The 15,750-nt window shown below is 42.9% G+C and overlaps 1 protein-coding gene across 2 annotated transcripts in view; it reads left to right on the top strand.

Moving 5' to 3' along the window:
- The window catches only part of LOC308310284 (putative flavin-containing monoamine oxidase A), a 103,937-nt gene that overhangs the window by 47,512 nt on the left and 40,675 nt on the right, over positions 1–15,750 (top strand). The window lies entirely within an intron of this gene.

Here is a 15,750-nt window from a genome sequence, read left to right as displayed (position 1 = left end):
ATTTTTTTTTTTTTAAGTGTGTGTGTTTTCTTTTTTTCTTTACGTTTTTTCTTTAATTTAAGTTTTTTTAAGTTATGTTTTGTGTGTGTGTGTGTGTGTGTTTTTTGTGTGATACAGCTGCGCCCTCTGGTGCTGTTACAGCGTGACACACACAGACAGACAGACAGACAGACAGACATGTTCTGCTAGGTCTCAGTTAGTGCTCACCTACTTTACCATCAGCACAGCAGTGTTGAGTGTAGCCAGCTAGCTACACTCAGAGATTGGTTGTTGTGGTCAGTCTTCAGAAACAACTACTGTATTTGGGTTGCTGCACTTGAGAGGACAAGTGCCATTCATATACGCATTACATACAGATATTTGCACTAGTATTCGTTAATATTTTGGCCTGAGTTCACTTCTGTTTTGGCTGGTAAAATTACGTTAGATGAATCTCTTGACTAGATCAGGTTCATGTCTGATTTATATACCTGGTTGTGTCGTTATCACACACCGAAAAGCTGAGCTTGTAGATTGGCTACTTTTGGTGCGTGACACCCACGCACAACTAAATATAACTCAGGCTTTAGTCGTTGTTTTTGAGCATATACAGGTGCAGAATATATGAACATGCTCAGACAATAAGGTGTTTGTACCTGGTGTGGGCATCGCTGTTTTTAAATAGCCTGCCCTCTATAGTAGCTTTCTTTTTACAATGTCATATCCGTCCTGTTAACTGGCCAGGGGGGAGAGAGTGTCATCTAATTTGCAGTAATGTAATAATGGGAGGAGGTTCCCCCCCCCAAAGATCAGTCTGAACAATCTAGTGATAAACTAGAAATCGAGGTGCTAACTTGTGCCTTGCACACAAGTAGTCCATTTATGGCCTACTTGTGCGCAAGCAGACCTTGCGCGAACCTGTGCCGATTGCAGTAGCTTTTACCTACCCAACCCTGAAGCGTACCTCAGTTAAAGCCAATAAGGGACCACCATTATTACACATACATACATACATACATACATACATACTGTACAAATATACAAGGCTTTTACATTTTTAAAAGAAACATGGCATTGCCAAACATGGCTAATTTCACTGCATTTTCTGGCACTTTAAGGCACTGTTGAAAGTGCCTTAAAACATTCACCCCCGTCTTGATCCATCTGACCCTGCTGTCCGATAGCAAAAATAATGATTTGGAGACGACTGCATGCTGTCAGCCAAGCCTTCGTTTCATACCAGCTCTATGAAAAGGCCCTGCATGGTGTACTCTCTTCACTGTTCTTGTTTTTTTGTGTGATCGGCATGGTTTAGTTTATCTGGTCCCAGCTCTTTAATTCTAAGTTTTTCCTGCAGTGTTCTTCTTTCTGCAGTGATTTAACCCATTCTGACCTGAGATCAGATTCATACGAGGTTTCCACTGGACACACACTGGTCTGATGAACCCATTCTGACCTGAGATCAGATTCTAAAAATGTCAGTCGTTCTTTGATTTTTCAAAAATAGCAGACCTACAAGCTCGTAGCGCGCCACTCGGTGGCGCGCTATGAGCTTGTAGATCTGCTATTTTTCAATAGATAAAGCATAACATGATGCAAACACCAAAATGGGTTCCCGGCCAGAATGGGTTAACAGACTTTTCTTTTTCCTTGTCTTCTATATCTATATTATTATCTTTACCTGGCTCCATGTGGCTCATCATTCAGGTTTTTCTGTGGTGACTGTGTGTTAAACTATATGTCAAACTGTGTTGTGACGTGTATGTTGCCCCCGAGTGGTTTGTGGTGTGAATAACAATGATCGCACACATTTCGCGACCCAGTGGCGGCTTCCTATCGTTTGTATTGAAGACATGTGGACCGCAATGCATTTACTCATTACAATGTTGAGAGTCAAGGGCTACAGATGAACGCGCACCAACACGTGACACTCGGTAACCAATCATAAACGTCACACAACGTAAACAACATTTGACATTTCATGGCAGCATGTCATCAAGGATGGTGGTCCCCTATATTGACCGGTGGACACCACCGACATACCCAGCCGATTACAGTATATGCACGCTCTGCTTGCGCAAGTAATAACCTCAGATACCTGAACCCCTCTGTGATCCTTTCAAAGGACAACGCAGACCTCGTTCACTCACTCACTCAATCGCTACTCGGGGAATTCATTCTGTGCAAGAGTGAAATCATCCACTGCACAGGTGAATAGCCTATAGTTTGACCAGAGCCCTGTTAGTAGCATTGCCTGCTTCCACCTCTCACGTCGAGGACGTAGGGTTGGATTTTGAGTGGCATTTTTTTTTATAATTATTACCGGGCGCCTTGGTGGGTCACTGAGTAAGAACAGCTGACTTAGAGGTACCCGATGGTACTAGATATATCTGGTATTACTCAGTAAGCCACCACCACACCCGGGTTTTTTTTAGTTGTTTTGTTTTTAGAATACAATGTACATTCTCCGATTCACATGGATTTGTGAATCGGCTGTTTTATTTGTATACATTTTTTGTCATATCATTGGCAATTTATTTAAGAAGATTATGGAGATTATTACTGCCCTCCCCTCAGACGCAGCACAAGGTGAAGGGTGGACTCCTTCTGGATGTTGTAGTCAGACAGAGTGCGGCCGTCTTCCAGTTGCTTTCCAGCAAAGATCAGCCTTTGCTGGTCAGGAGGGATGCCTTCCTTGTCCTGGATCTTGGCTTTAACGTTCTCAATGTTATCACTTGGTTCAACCTCTAGGGTGATGGTCTTGCCTGTTAGAGTCTTGACGAAGATCTGCATTCCTCCCCTGAGACGCAGAACAAGGTGAAGGGTGGACTCCTTCTGGATGTTGTAGTCAGAAAGCGTGCGGCCATCTTCCAGTTGCTTTCCAGCAAAGATGAGCCTTTGCTGGTCAGGAGGGATGCCTTCTTTATCTTGTATTTTCGCTTTAACGTTCTCAATGTTATCACTTGGTTCAACCTCTAGGGTGATGGTCTTGCCGGTTAGAGTCTTGACGAAGATCTGCATTCCTCCCCTGAGACGCAGAACAAGGTGAAGGGTGGACTCCTTCTGGATGTTGTAGTCAGAAAGCGTGCGGCCATCTTCAAGTTGCTTTCCAGCAAAGATCAGCCTTTGCTGGTCAGGAGGTATGCCTTCCTTGTCCTGGATTTTGGCCTTGACGTTCTCAATGTTATCACTTGGTTCAACCTCTAGGGTGATGGTCTTACCGGTGAGGGTCTTCACAAAGATCTGCATTCCTCCCCTGAGACGCAGAACAAGGTGAAGTGTGGATTCTTTCTGGATGTTGTAGTCAGAAAGCGTGCGGCCATCTTCAAGTTGCTTGCCAGCAAAGATCAGCCTTTGCTGGTCAGGAGGGATGCCTTCTTTATCTTGTATCTTCGCCTTGACGTTCTCAATGTTATCACTTGGTTCAACCTCCAAGGTGATTGTCTTACCGGTGAGGGTCTTCACAAAGATCTGCATGTTTGCAATTTGAGTCTCTACAGTGAACAGCCGTAAGATAATGTCAAATATTGGTTTTAAAACCAAGAACCAACACTTAACCAAAACAAAATGCTTGTGTGAGTTCATCCACTGTCTGTCTCCCTTTATTTAGGTTTTGATGTCACAGTTATGTCACAGTTATGTCACAGTTACGTCACAGATCCTTATATGGTTATTGGCTGAGAGGCATTGTCAATGGCTACCAAATTAGAAACATACTAGATTGGTGCACCAGCCTACTTGGGAACGAGGCAAGTCAGGAATGACGATGTTGGGATTGGAATGCATGCCCCACTTGGTTATGCAATACCTGCTGTGCCCGTTGTCAGAGTACCCGTTTTACCTGTCTGTGTCCCATTCATGCCCTTAAATGGATATCTCTGTATTTTTCTGTCTGGCTGTCTGAGTCCATTTTATGATTCCCTGATGTCATCAATGGATGCCTATCAGTCGGTTTGGCGGTTCTGACCAGATCTCCACAAATGCCTCTATATTGGCATATCGGTCAAATGGGCAGTTCTGGACAACCTTCTGACCGACTCGACGTGGGTGCAGTACTTAGTTTAGACTAGTCCTTGTTTAGACCAGTCATTAGTCCTACAAACTATCTCAAACCCTCACCCTAACGTCTCACAGAGTAGCACACCTAAACTTAACCTTAACCCTCTCCCAACCCTTAACGCACCCCTCACCAACCTTAATCCGGTCGTCTTAACGCACCCCTCATCAACCTTATGTCTAACCAATGCTATCTATGTCTAACCATAGGTCACACACTGGTCTGATTAACCCATTCTGACCTGAGATCAGATTCTAAAAATGTCAGTCGTTCTTTGATTTTTCAAAAATAGCAGACCTACAAGCTCATAGCGCGCCACTCTGTGGCGCGCTATGAGCTTGTAGATCTGCTATTTTTCAATAGCTAAAGCATAACATGATGCTAACACCAAAATGGGTTCCCGTTCAGAATGGGTTAAAAAGAAAAAAGTAAAAGATGGGCTTAATTACTTTTCCATTCATCGTTTGGTCTATCGATAAATGTGTGCATTCTCTGTGTTCATGTTAAGGTGCAGGTTTGTCCATAATGTGTTCAAATATAAAGTCCCATGTATTTGCTAGAGATAAAAAAAAACCCTGCTCTATCCACATGTTTCACATAGATTTCATGTCTTTTCTAAATGGTTACTATATCAATTATCAATTTGAAATCATTGAACCGTATCATAACGCAATGAATGGACCAATATCGTCCATCGTCCACGTATTGTCAACCATGTATTGTGATTAGGGGTGTCCAACCGATAACCGTTTACCGATAAAAAAAATATATATTTTATTTTGAAGCGCCGAGAGCGGGCACCGCGTCCAAAGCACCAAGCCCCTCTTTCCACCTTTACTGTCAGTGCAACCACGCATGTGCCGTGACTTACTTCCCCCAAAACAAAAACACCAAAACAACTGCATGTAGTGGACTGTGGAAGCAGGAGCGGAAAAAGAAAAAAAGACGAACACACACAGCATTGCGCGCCCGCAGATCTGCCCTTCATGCAACGAACGTTGGTTCCTTAAACGGCAGATTGCGTTGTGGAACTGTCGTTTTATGGATCATAGAACGAACATACCGGTATGCTGTTAGCTTGTTGCTAACGGGACCCCCTCTCTCTCTCTCTCTCTCTCAGACGTTCTCTCTCTCTCTCTCGTGTGCGTTAGAGAGACGCTCTCTCTAACACGTCTTTCTTTCTCTTCAGCGTATCGCTGTTCAAATGTATCGTTACACCCCTAACTGAAATTGTTCAGCCTTAAGGTCATTACACACTGGCGAATTGGCGACGCGAATTGGCGACGCGAATAATTCGCATTTTTTTAAAACCAATTGAAGTCAATGGAAGCTTCCACATCAGTGGCGAATGTGCGAAAATGCGACAGTTTTCGCTCTTTATTTGTTCGCTCTGGTGTCGAATTTTGCAGACATTCGCAGGCGAAATTCAACGGCTCTGACCAATCAGAATGCAGCCCAAACTTGTTGCTGTGTATAAACAGCGGCGTACCGTACAGTAGCTGTCAACAGAGCAGCCGCCGGTCCGGTTACGCAGGTCGGGATAGCACAGCAGCACACTGTTGCACACCTCCCCTCCTACAACTCTGTTGGGTGTGTGTGCGCTCGCGTGTGCATGCGCATTGCGCTCGCGTGCGTGCGTGCCGTGGACATGGCACATGGGTGTGCAACAGAGCAGCCGTCGGTCCGGCTACGCAGGTCGGGATAGCGCAGCGTGGACATGGCACATGGGTGTGCTAACAGTAGGGGAGAGCCGCCACGGATGTAACATTTTGCACGTTTCATTTTTTTACTCGGAGATCCGTTTATCTACATATGTAATATTTTCAGGCAACGGACCTACACTTGTCTGCTTCCATAAACCACTTTTTATTTTTCAATTGATCAAACAGGTCGGGAGTTATTAAACCGAAAGTGGACGCTGTTCCAGTGTTACATTTGTTGCGCCTGTCGGACTAATTGTAACAGCATGGAGTATAAATGTAACAACGCTAAAAAAAACACCATTAAACATATCGTTTTCAGCTTAAAGCAATTATATTTCATTGAAGCAACTCCTTAGCATTGTTTTCATACCATGGATGTGATAAGAAAATGTATCAAACATATTGGGAAATATTAAATAGTATCGGGTGTACCAGTTTGGGCTTTTTTTTCAGTTCAATGGGGAAATACATTGATTAAACAAACGTTTGATTGATTGAGTTGTACAATGTTATACAACCCTAAACTAATTTTAGAATACACTACACAATACAATACAATTTCAGAACATATAATATTGGCCAATATGTCAAATATGTAAATATTACTTATAATGGCATTGAATGGAAGCGGACCATTTGTAACACATGTTACAATTGACCCTCCCTCCGAAGTTTTCTTTGCCGTTGCTTACAGACCAGAATGAACGTGAATTCCGTCTAAACACGATGCAAACTAATGAAGAACATAAGCATGAAGACATCCATGTGGATTTTTATTCACCAACACCAAAGAAAAATATATAAAAAAGTTAAAATGACCAGTGAACAGGCTCATCAAAAAGCTAAGATCTGCACTAGGCTATTTCTACTGTGCAGACCCGTTTTTGACCCGAAAATAAAGACTTTATAACCGGAATATATGCCCACATGCACGGGCGCGGCCGGTAGGGTTGGGATTCGTTAGGATTTTAACGGTTCCGGATCCTTCCCGGATCCCTCTTAACGGTTCCGGTTCCTAACGGTTCCCTTAACGGATCCCAATATATCTTTTTTCCCCTTTTTTCTGACATAGATTATACTTGTATTATAGTAGTGCATAATAAACACAAATTAAATTATACAAAGCCACTTTATTGCACAGAAATTGTACTTTACAATTTTGAGGTAGGCAGACAGCAGTCACAGGCTCACAGCACTATAGTAGCATATCTTTTTTAAGAGTTTGTCTCACAGACACAGTATACTCTTGTTTAAATGAACATACTGTAATGAACATACAGTTACAAACAGGTACAACATTTGCACTACTGCACTGGCAGATATTTCAGTAAACACTTGCACTGTTACAATTATAAAATGAGGTATAGGCACAGTAAGGCACTACTGTTGAATTGCACTTGAATTGCTTTAGGCCTGAGAGTGAGAGCATGCAACTTATTTTTTTATTATTATATATTTCTTTATCCCACGATTTTGTAACCCATTTTTCACCCCTGTCTCAATCATCTAATGTGATCCTGGTCTCTACACACCCTCCGCCAAGCATGCAACTTCTAACAGTTCTTTTGCAGGAAAATTAGCTTATCTGCGACTTCTGGACGAATCCTACACCTCTCCTCGCTAATGGTGTCTCCTGCAACTGAAAACACTCTCTCTGATGGTGTCGATGATGCTTGTACACACAAATATGTTGCAGACAAATCATACAGCATGGGGAGGGAATCCCTATTCTTCCACCACCAAGCAGCAGGGTTTGTGCCAATGGCCAGAGGGGCCATGTTCCTGTAGTGATTTATTTCTATTTCTGCTCTCTCAGAATATGACAGGGGGCGCATGGTCTCAGCTTCCCTTCTAACAGCTTTCTCTTCCTCTTCAAAGAGCTCTTCTAGCGGTGATATTTTCTTCTTCTTTATCTGAGGACTGGGATGCTGCTGACTCTGTGTCTGAAATATCAATAGACAAAACATCCTCCTGTTGGTGATGATTTTGATATGATATGACCAGAAAGTGTTCCCAAGAAAATGAAAATGTTGTTAATCCTTACCTCATCAATCTCCTCTTCCCCTTCCTCGTCCGTGTCAATCTGATCAGATTCAGAAACAGTGCTCTGGCCCTGGGTGGTGGTCTCACTCTCTGCTGCTGCTGCACCGTCCTCTTGTCCGCCTGCCACTGGCAGCTAAAATACAAAATTGTTCACTTTAGGCTGACAGCTATTAGACGGTACCTTGTTGCCACTCGTTTACCTTAATTTCATATTTTTACCTGGTGCTCTGCTGCCTCGTCTGGACTCGCAATCTTCACTGCTGCCGTCTTGAGCCGGGCCCAGACTTCATCGTTGTCCACTTTAAACTTAAATCTTGGGTCCATTGAAGTGGCCTCCTCCAGAAATTCTGATATGTCAACATCCTATAAATCACACAACAGAATAGATGCACAGTATAACTTTGTAAAGTAATACTATTCATTTACAAGATGGCCAATTGTATTTAATTTGATCCATTTGAATACCTTGTAGCGCTTGGAGAGATCAGTCCACACCTTCTCCTTAATAGTGATGGCAAAGGTGGAGTCTCCATCCTTTACTGCAAAGTGAGCCTCCAGTTTATTCAGAATGGGAAGAATTTGCCCACATGTTGGCATGTTCTCGCTCGATGCAGCCAGGGTGCAGGTGTAGAGGATTCCCATAAGCTTGGTGAACTCCTGTGCTTTCCTCAAGTCATCATCTGTGATTCTGTCCAATCTACCAAAAATGCAGTATATGTTGAAATGGTTAGGGAAATCATATTTACAATGAATACATTATAAATGTGTGTATATATATATATATATATACAATTATTTTTTAAATGCTATACTCACTTCTCTGCTCCCTTTTTAACTCTTTGATCCAGAACTGTTGCTTGGACGGCTGAATATTGCTCTATGAACCTATCGATCATCAAGTAGGTAGAGTTCCAGCGGGTTTTCACATCAAGCACCAGCTCATGAATCAGTTCTGAAATGAAATAACACACACACACACACACACACACACACACACACACACACACACAGAGAGAGAGAGCATAGACCTAATATAAATGCCATTTCATTCTTAAGTGAAATTTCAAATAAAATACATTTTAACCATTTAACAATACATTTTAAAAATCGACTTACTCGGAGTAAGGAAATGCTGCTTTTCTTTCATGACCACCTTGGCCATGCTGGTCTTCCTGGTCCAAACGATCACTGCTCTAATCTTGGCTGCCCACTTGCTCACAGATGCAACACTGCAGGCCCTTTGTGCTCCCAAGTTTAATGTGTGTGCAAAGCATCCAACTTTGAGGACCTTCAGCCTCTTCACAGCCACATCCATGTTGGAGGCGTTGTCCACAGTGACTCCAACGATAGATTTCCGGTCCAAGCCAAATTCTTTTAAGATGGACTCGATCTCTCTCTCCACAACTGGTCCCGTCTGTGCTTCGTACACTGCTTGGGTCTTCAGGACCTTTTGATGGAGCTGGTCTTTAACGACATAGTGCAGAGTGACAGTGATGTAGTGGTCTCTCGTGACAGCAGTCCAACCGTCAGAAGTGATGGCAAACTTCTTGACCTGTGTAAGGTCTGATGTTAAGTTGTCTTTCTCCACGGTATACCATGCATCTAGAAAAGTGTTGGTAAGGGCATCTCTGGATGGTGGTGCATACTTGGGGTTCAGAGCTTTTAACATCTCCCTGAGTAGTATAAAAAGAAAAAGTGATTTCCTGATTACTACAGCTAAATAATACAGTACTAATATTACTACAATTATTATTTAAACTTCACCACCACCACCACCACATCATTGCAATTTGTACTGTATATTTGTGTCATTCATGTTCAGATTAATTTAATATGAATGACCAGTTAATGGAAACAAGCCAGTGCTTTGTTATAAATCCTTGTATTGAACTGTACATTCCTGTGCTTTTTTCTGTAAACTGTTTATATAAAGTAATCAATCATTCAAAGCATGCACAAATATGCACCTAAAGTGTGGGCTCTCCACAGTCGAAAATGCATGTGCATCCATCACAATGAACTTCGTAACAGCACGGTGAATTTCTTCAGTCCTCTCTTTCGTCATCCTCCCAGCTGCTGCTTGGGTGAAAGGAGTTGATGCACTGGTGGTGGCCTTTTCTGTATTTCCTATAGACAAAATATAACATTATATTCATGAACGATTAATTTAGAGCCAATTTAAAAGCAGTTGAATTGCTAGTAATTTGTAAATAAAGTGCAGAGAAAAATGATTGTTTTATTCATGGCTCTAGTTACTGTTAACGTGATTCATAAAATATCAGACAGACTGTCACAGACAGACGTCGAGTCATTGGCGTTCTAAATTAACACCATAAACAGTTAAACAATAAAGTATAATAAAAAGCTCAGTAGAAATGAGTAATATCTAATGTTACTAGCCTGGGGAAAGTGAACCAGCAGCCTCGCTGTCGGCAGCGTCTTCTTCATCAGCCTCTCCCCCCGAAGGCTGTGTTGCTGCGGGGCCGGGCACGGCTTTTTTCCGAAGGCTATCAAACACTTTGCATGTGCCTAAACTAATGCTGTGCATCGACTTGAGATGCTTTCTCATTGCGGACGTGCAACCACCTTTACATGACACGATGGACTGACATTTTATGCACTTTGCATGGAAAGCATTTGCCTCTCTGTGGAAGTGTAACCATACTTTACTTTTTTGCGGTCTTTTAGACATTTTTCCCCTCTAGTTGTCTCGCTCGCTCCGGTTACACACACGCTTGCTTCATGTGGGCGTGCCGCTTCCTCATTTCTCCGAGTCCCAGATCCCCCTCTCCCACTGACTCTTGTAGGTGACGTCACCACAGTCGCTTGTATGCATGCACAGACACAGCGGAGCTAAATTATGACTGATGAGATCCGTTTGCGGAACCGTTCATAAAAAAACAATGGAACCGGGTCCGGATCCGCAATGTCGGAACCGGGTCTGAAACGGACCCGGTTCCGAATCCCAACCCTAGCGGCCGGTAGGCCTACCAATTGTATACCTATGTGGGCCGGTACGAATTAATTGGACCCCTCCATCTGTGAAGTACTGGATACGGGGTTATTAAAGGAAGGATACCAAAGCGGGAGGGGGAGGAGAGGAGAGGAGGAGGGAGAGGAGAGGAGCTATAATCGCACAATACGCGTCGCATAGATGTGTACGGTGTATAGCCAAACGCGAATAAATTCGCCGGGCAAATATTTCGCATTTTCAGATCGCTTATTCGCATCGCGTCGCTAATTCGCCAGTGTGTAATGACCTTTAGTCTAGTTTTAGTGAACTAAATATCAAAATATGTTTAGTCTTAGTCTTTTCATTTTAGCTTTAGTCCACAGAATGAACACTGTTGGAGAGGTTTGTCTGACGAATGAATGGGGAACAGCTTGGATGCTTGTTGCATCTGATAGATGGTGGTCTTTAGGCAGGATAATGGAATGTGACTCGTCTGTCCTTTATAGTTTTGTTTATAGTTTTAGGGAGATTTTTGACTTGAACTTGAAGCCTGGCTGTAATTCGTTGCAAGTCCTCGCGAGTAATTGTCAGATATCAGGCAACAGGCGGTTTCATCCGGCTTGAGACGTTGCAGATGGTGTTCATTGGTGTTGTTCTTGTTTACTTCCCCGTACCTCTCGAGCCATCCAGTGACAGCTGTGAATTAGAATCGCATGGTTTCAATTGGCCAGTGTTCCTCTGACCTCCAAAACTCCACCGTTTCATCGAGTGCAGAAATGAATATGGGCGGTCTCGGCACACGGTGCATACATGCCCCCTTTCAGCAGAGCAGAATGACCACATCACATGAGACCATTTTCATGCTTGCATGCCCTTTCAAAACAGTTTAGGGTAGTACGTGGAGGATTTTGTGAGCTATTTTACTATCTATTTTACTATTCTTTTTTTGGTTTGTTTGTTTTACATTTTGGTCTATAGCCATTATCCATCATTGTCAAAATCTGGATATGACATGCCCTAATAAGCAGGAATTCAAAGAAAGAATGGGTTCAGGAGGTGGTGGAAGGAAATCAGGAAATGTGTTAATATAAATAATCATATTTCCCACCGAACCTTATCCAAAAAGAATCACTGTTACAATGCACACGAAATGTACTATTAGCCGTACTTTTGCTATAGGAAGTTTAAAACAATAGTTTGAGTACATTTAAGTTGGATTAGGGACCGGAGTAAGTTTCTGTAGCCATGAGGCCCATAGGGCAGGAGCCTATCTCCTGTTTCTGTAGCCATGAGGCCCATAGGGCAGGAGCCTATATCTCCTGTTTCTGTAGCCATGAGGCAGCTTGATATACAAGTACATGACGCTAGTATGTTGCAGGGACTTACCCCCAATCCAACCCATTGATGCTGAGTGCCAAGCAGGGAGGCATTGGGTCCCATTTTTAGGGATCAAACCCCGACCTCCAAGTCTCAGGGCAGACACTCTAACCATTAGGGACCATAGGAAGAGTGCACGCATGAGCTGACCGATGACCCCGTAATGTTGTTTTGATTTTATTTGAAGAAAGAAGACGTGTGCTTTCCACTGAACGCTTGCTCGCCTATTGATAAAATTTTTATTGGGGGGTATAATTTAGAGTAGCCAATCATTTTTCTCTCCAATTTAGTCGCCATCGACGCTATGCCAGTTAATTCCTACCCATTGTGTTGTGTGTATTGTCCTTTCTGTTGTACACAGAAAGGACCATCTGCGGGCCGCGGAGCGCCCCTTTGTGGCCAGCCGAACACGGGCCGAACACGGGCCAATTGTGTTCATTTAGGGTTGATGCACCACCAGTGGAATAGACTTTGTGGTGGTCGGCACTATAGGCAGGGTACTTCGGACACCGTCTTCAATGTTCTCATTGTACAATGTATACGCTCATCCAGATATTTCCATAATATTCATGTATTTGACATGCATTTGGTTTCATTCCAAACATGACTTTTGACTGTCATATATCCTTTGCTTTGCAGCCACAGCTCAGTTTGTAACTTTTAAGGAACACAACAGCTCTGCTTCTTGGTCGTAATTCCTCCTACTTTCCAATAGTATAGAAAGAGAGCTTGAGGTCTGCTTGAATCCAGTAAATGGTCATATTTGTGCACGCAGCCACGCTCTATCTCCGCTGTTCTGCGAGTCTCGGTCTGCCTGCCTACAGGCAGTTTAGAAACACCCACGTCTGTAGCACGCCAAGGTGATTATTATTATATGGAGATTACTGCCGCCCAGAGACGGGAAAGTGTCCCCCCCCCCCCCCCCAACAAGTATTTTTGACCTGAGACTACAAGGACACGCATGTGTATTTCTTTCGGATTCTTCTAGCCCAGACGTGGAGGTGTGTGAAGTAATAAGGTCTGATGTGAGAGTTGTTTTCCTTACACAGGTTGTTTTCCAAGCGTGATTGTGTACACTTACAGAAGGAGGAGAAAAAAAAGAAAAAACGATTAAACCCATTCAGGACGTGAACCCCTTTTGGTGTTTTAAAGCATTGTGTTATACTTTAGCTATTGAAAAAATTGCAGATCTACAGGTTCATAGCGCGAGGGTGCCGCGCTATGAACCTGAGCTGTAGATCTGCTATTTTTGAGAAATGGTGAAAATGTGGCACAAATCTTTGAATATATATTCTTTAAACAGCGTATATTCTTTAAACAACGTTGTTAACTCAAATCTTTGCTTCCGGGGGGTCCCTGGAACTACATATTTTCAGATGGGGGGGGGGGGGGGTCGGCGGCCAAATACAAATAATTCTGTGTTGTCCTTGACATGAAATAGGTTGAGCACGGCTGACATAGAAACATAGGTTTTTCAGAAAACCGTCAGGATTTAGAAGACGTTTTTTTTTGTTGAATTGGCCTCAGGTCTAAATGGGGACGGTGGTATGCGTTAGCCTGGCATCCACGTTGCGTGTCGTCTGGCTAATGCCAGGCATGGGTATTCATGATGGCCAAGTATCCTATTTTCTTCCGAAAAATAAATCGAGCTATGTTTCTCTTAATCGCCTAAGAGTGATGAGGAACAAGGAACAAGCTTGCTCATTTACCTGATGTTTTCTGACTTCTGATAGTGGGGACTGGGGAGTAACCCAGCATACAGTGCATGCATGTAATGTACTGACTGAAGGAGAGCGCCACTCACAGCTCGAGCACGAGAAGGTGACAGGCCAGCTATATGGAGAGATTGATTGGAACGCTGGCAGCTTTGTTCTATGAAGTCTGAAGCCTGTTTTCAGGTGCTTTGTGAACTGATTGCACCACGAGTAGCAGACACCCTTGAAACGAGGCTGGACTAAGCGCTGCTGCCAAAATGTTGCCATTATTGTCATGATTGTTTTCCTATCCAGAAATGTGTAGATTATGGCCAAGAAGCCAATAATTGGTTCACCTTGGATTAGTCTTTCCCTCTGGCCCATTCCTTAAATGGCTATGCAGCACACATCCAAGGTAAATTGACACGAGCGCAAAAAGCGCTTGCCCAGCATTGCCGGGGTTATTGCGCTGTTAGTGTGTCGCTTTGCGATGCATCGATCATCGATCATCGATGTTCACTGTTCAGGCATCAGTACCCAGCAATGGCCGAGTTACTGCGTGGGTGAAATAGTCCGTCTCTCTGCCTCCCTCTTTCTCCTTGTTAATGAATTGCATTTTTATGGCGCTTTTCTATGCACTACGTGCCTACTCAAAGCACTTACAATGGTTCATTCATTCATACATTGGGAGGTGAAGCGGCGAACAGTCGACGCCAGCGTCCTCACTGTTGGACCCCCTTCCTGACTCCCTCCCTCCCTCCCTTAAATGGTAAATGGTGCATTTATATAGCGCCTTTATCCAAGGCACTTTACAGAGATTGTACATTCACCCATTCACACACACATTCAGGAGCAATTAGGGGTTCAGTGTCTTGCTCAAGGACACTTTGACGCTAACTCTGGGGGAGCCCGGGTTCAAACTGGCAACGGTAAACTTGCGGTTACCTTACCTGATATTTCAGTATATCCCACCATTTTTATCCAAATCTATCAAATATATGAGACTATTGATTCATTCATTTGGGGTGTGGGATTTAATTTGAAGGCTCCTGGAATTCATAAATCCCAGCTTCAGAGTTACAGAGAGTTATTTCTAAATATTCAAGTATTGATGGGCCCCCAATCGATATCAAGACGCTCTCTGGTGTCAACGACAATAATCCTACAATAATTGTAGGATTATCCACTACACTGCTAAGCCAGTGGTGCTAAAGTCTCCTCTGAAATGGTATCACTTTTGAGACCGTTTTACCTTATGCTGTCCCAATACATATGATAAACACTTTTTCTTTAAAAATAAACTACGGTATATGCCAATCGTACAGCCTGCAACTCCCCTTTGGTAGAGAGAGTATAGGTGTTTATAAGGTCATGTCTTTATCACTTAAAGTCTTTATGTAATCACCTGATCATACGACCAGTGGTGTAAAGTAACTAAGTACATGTACTCAAGTACGTACTGTACTTAAGTACAATTTTGAGGTATTTTCTTTTAAACTTTCTTAAGGACATCTTCTGTATAATATTGTAGGAAAATGTTGTACTTTTACTCCACTACAATGTTATTGAAAAATGTGAAAACTTTATAGTTACTTTTGATTGTTATTACAAAACACATAAACCACTTCAGCCCTATATATTTCAGTAATTTGAAAATAGCCAATCTACAAGCTCTCATTGTGAATATCGGCTATATATATATATATATACTTTATATATAAGAATTATACAGAAATGGAACATTCTGCACAGTGAGTACTTATATTTTGATGTCGATACTTTGGTGCATTTACTCAAGGACATTTTCAATATATAGGACTACACCTGCAACAGAGTATCTATACATTGCAGCATTGATACTTTTACTCAAGTAGAAAATGTGAGTATTCTTCCAATGGCGTACACACATGCCCCGGGGGCTGGGCGGTCAGGAGAGTCGACGGT

This window comes from Protomyctophum bolini (assembly GCF_963924005.1).
Source record: "Protomyctophum bolini genome assembly, chromosome: 22".
Classification (NCBI taxonomy): Eukaryota; Metazoa; Chordata; class Actinopteri; order Myctophiformes; family Myctophidae; genus Protomyctophum; species Protomyctophum bolini.
The sequence above is the reverse complement of the archived record's forward strand: the minus strand, read 5'-3'. Positions and strand labels throughout refer to the sequence as shown.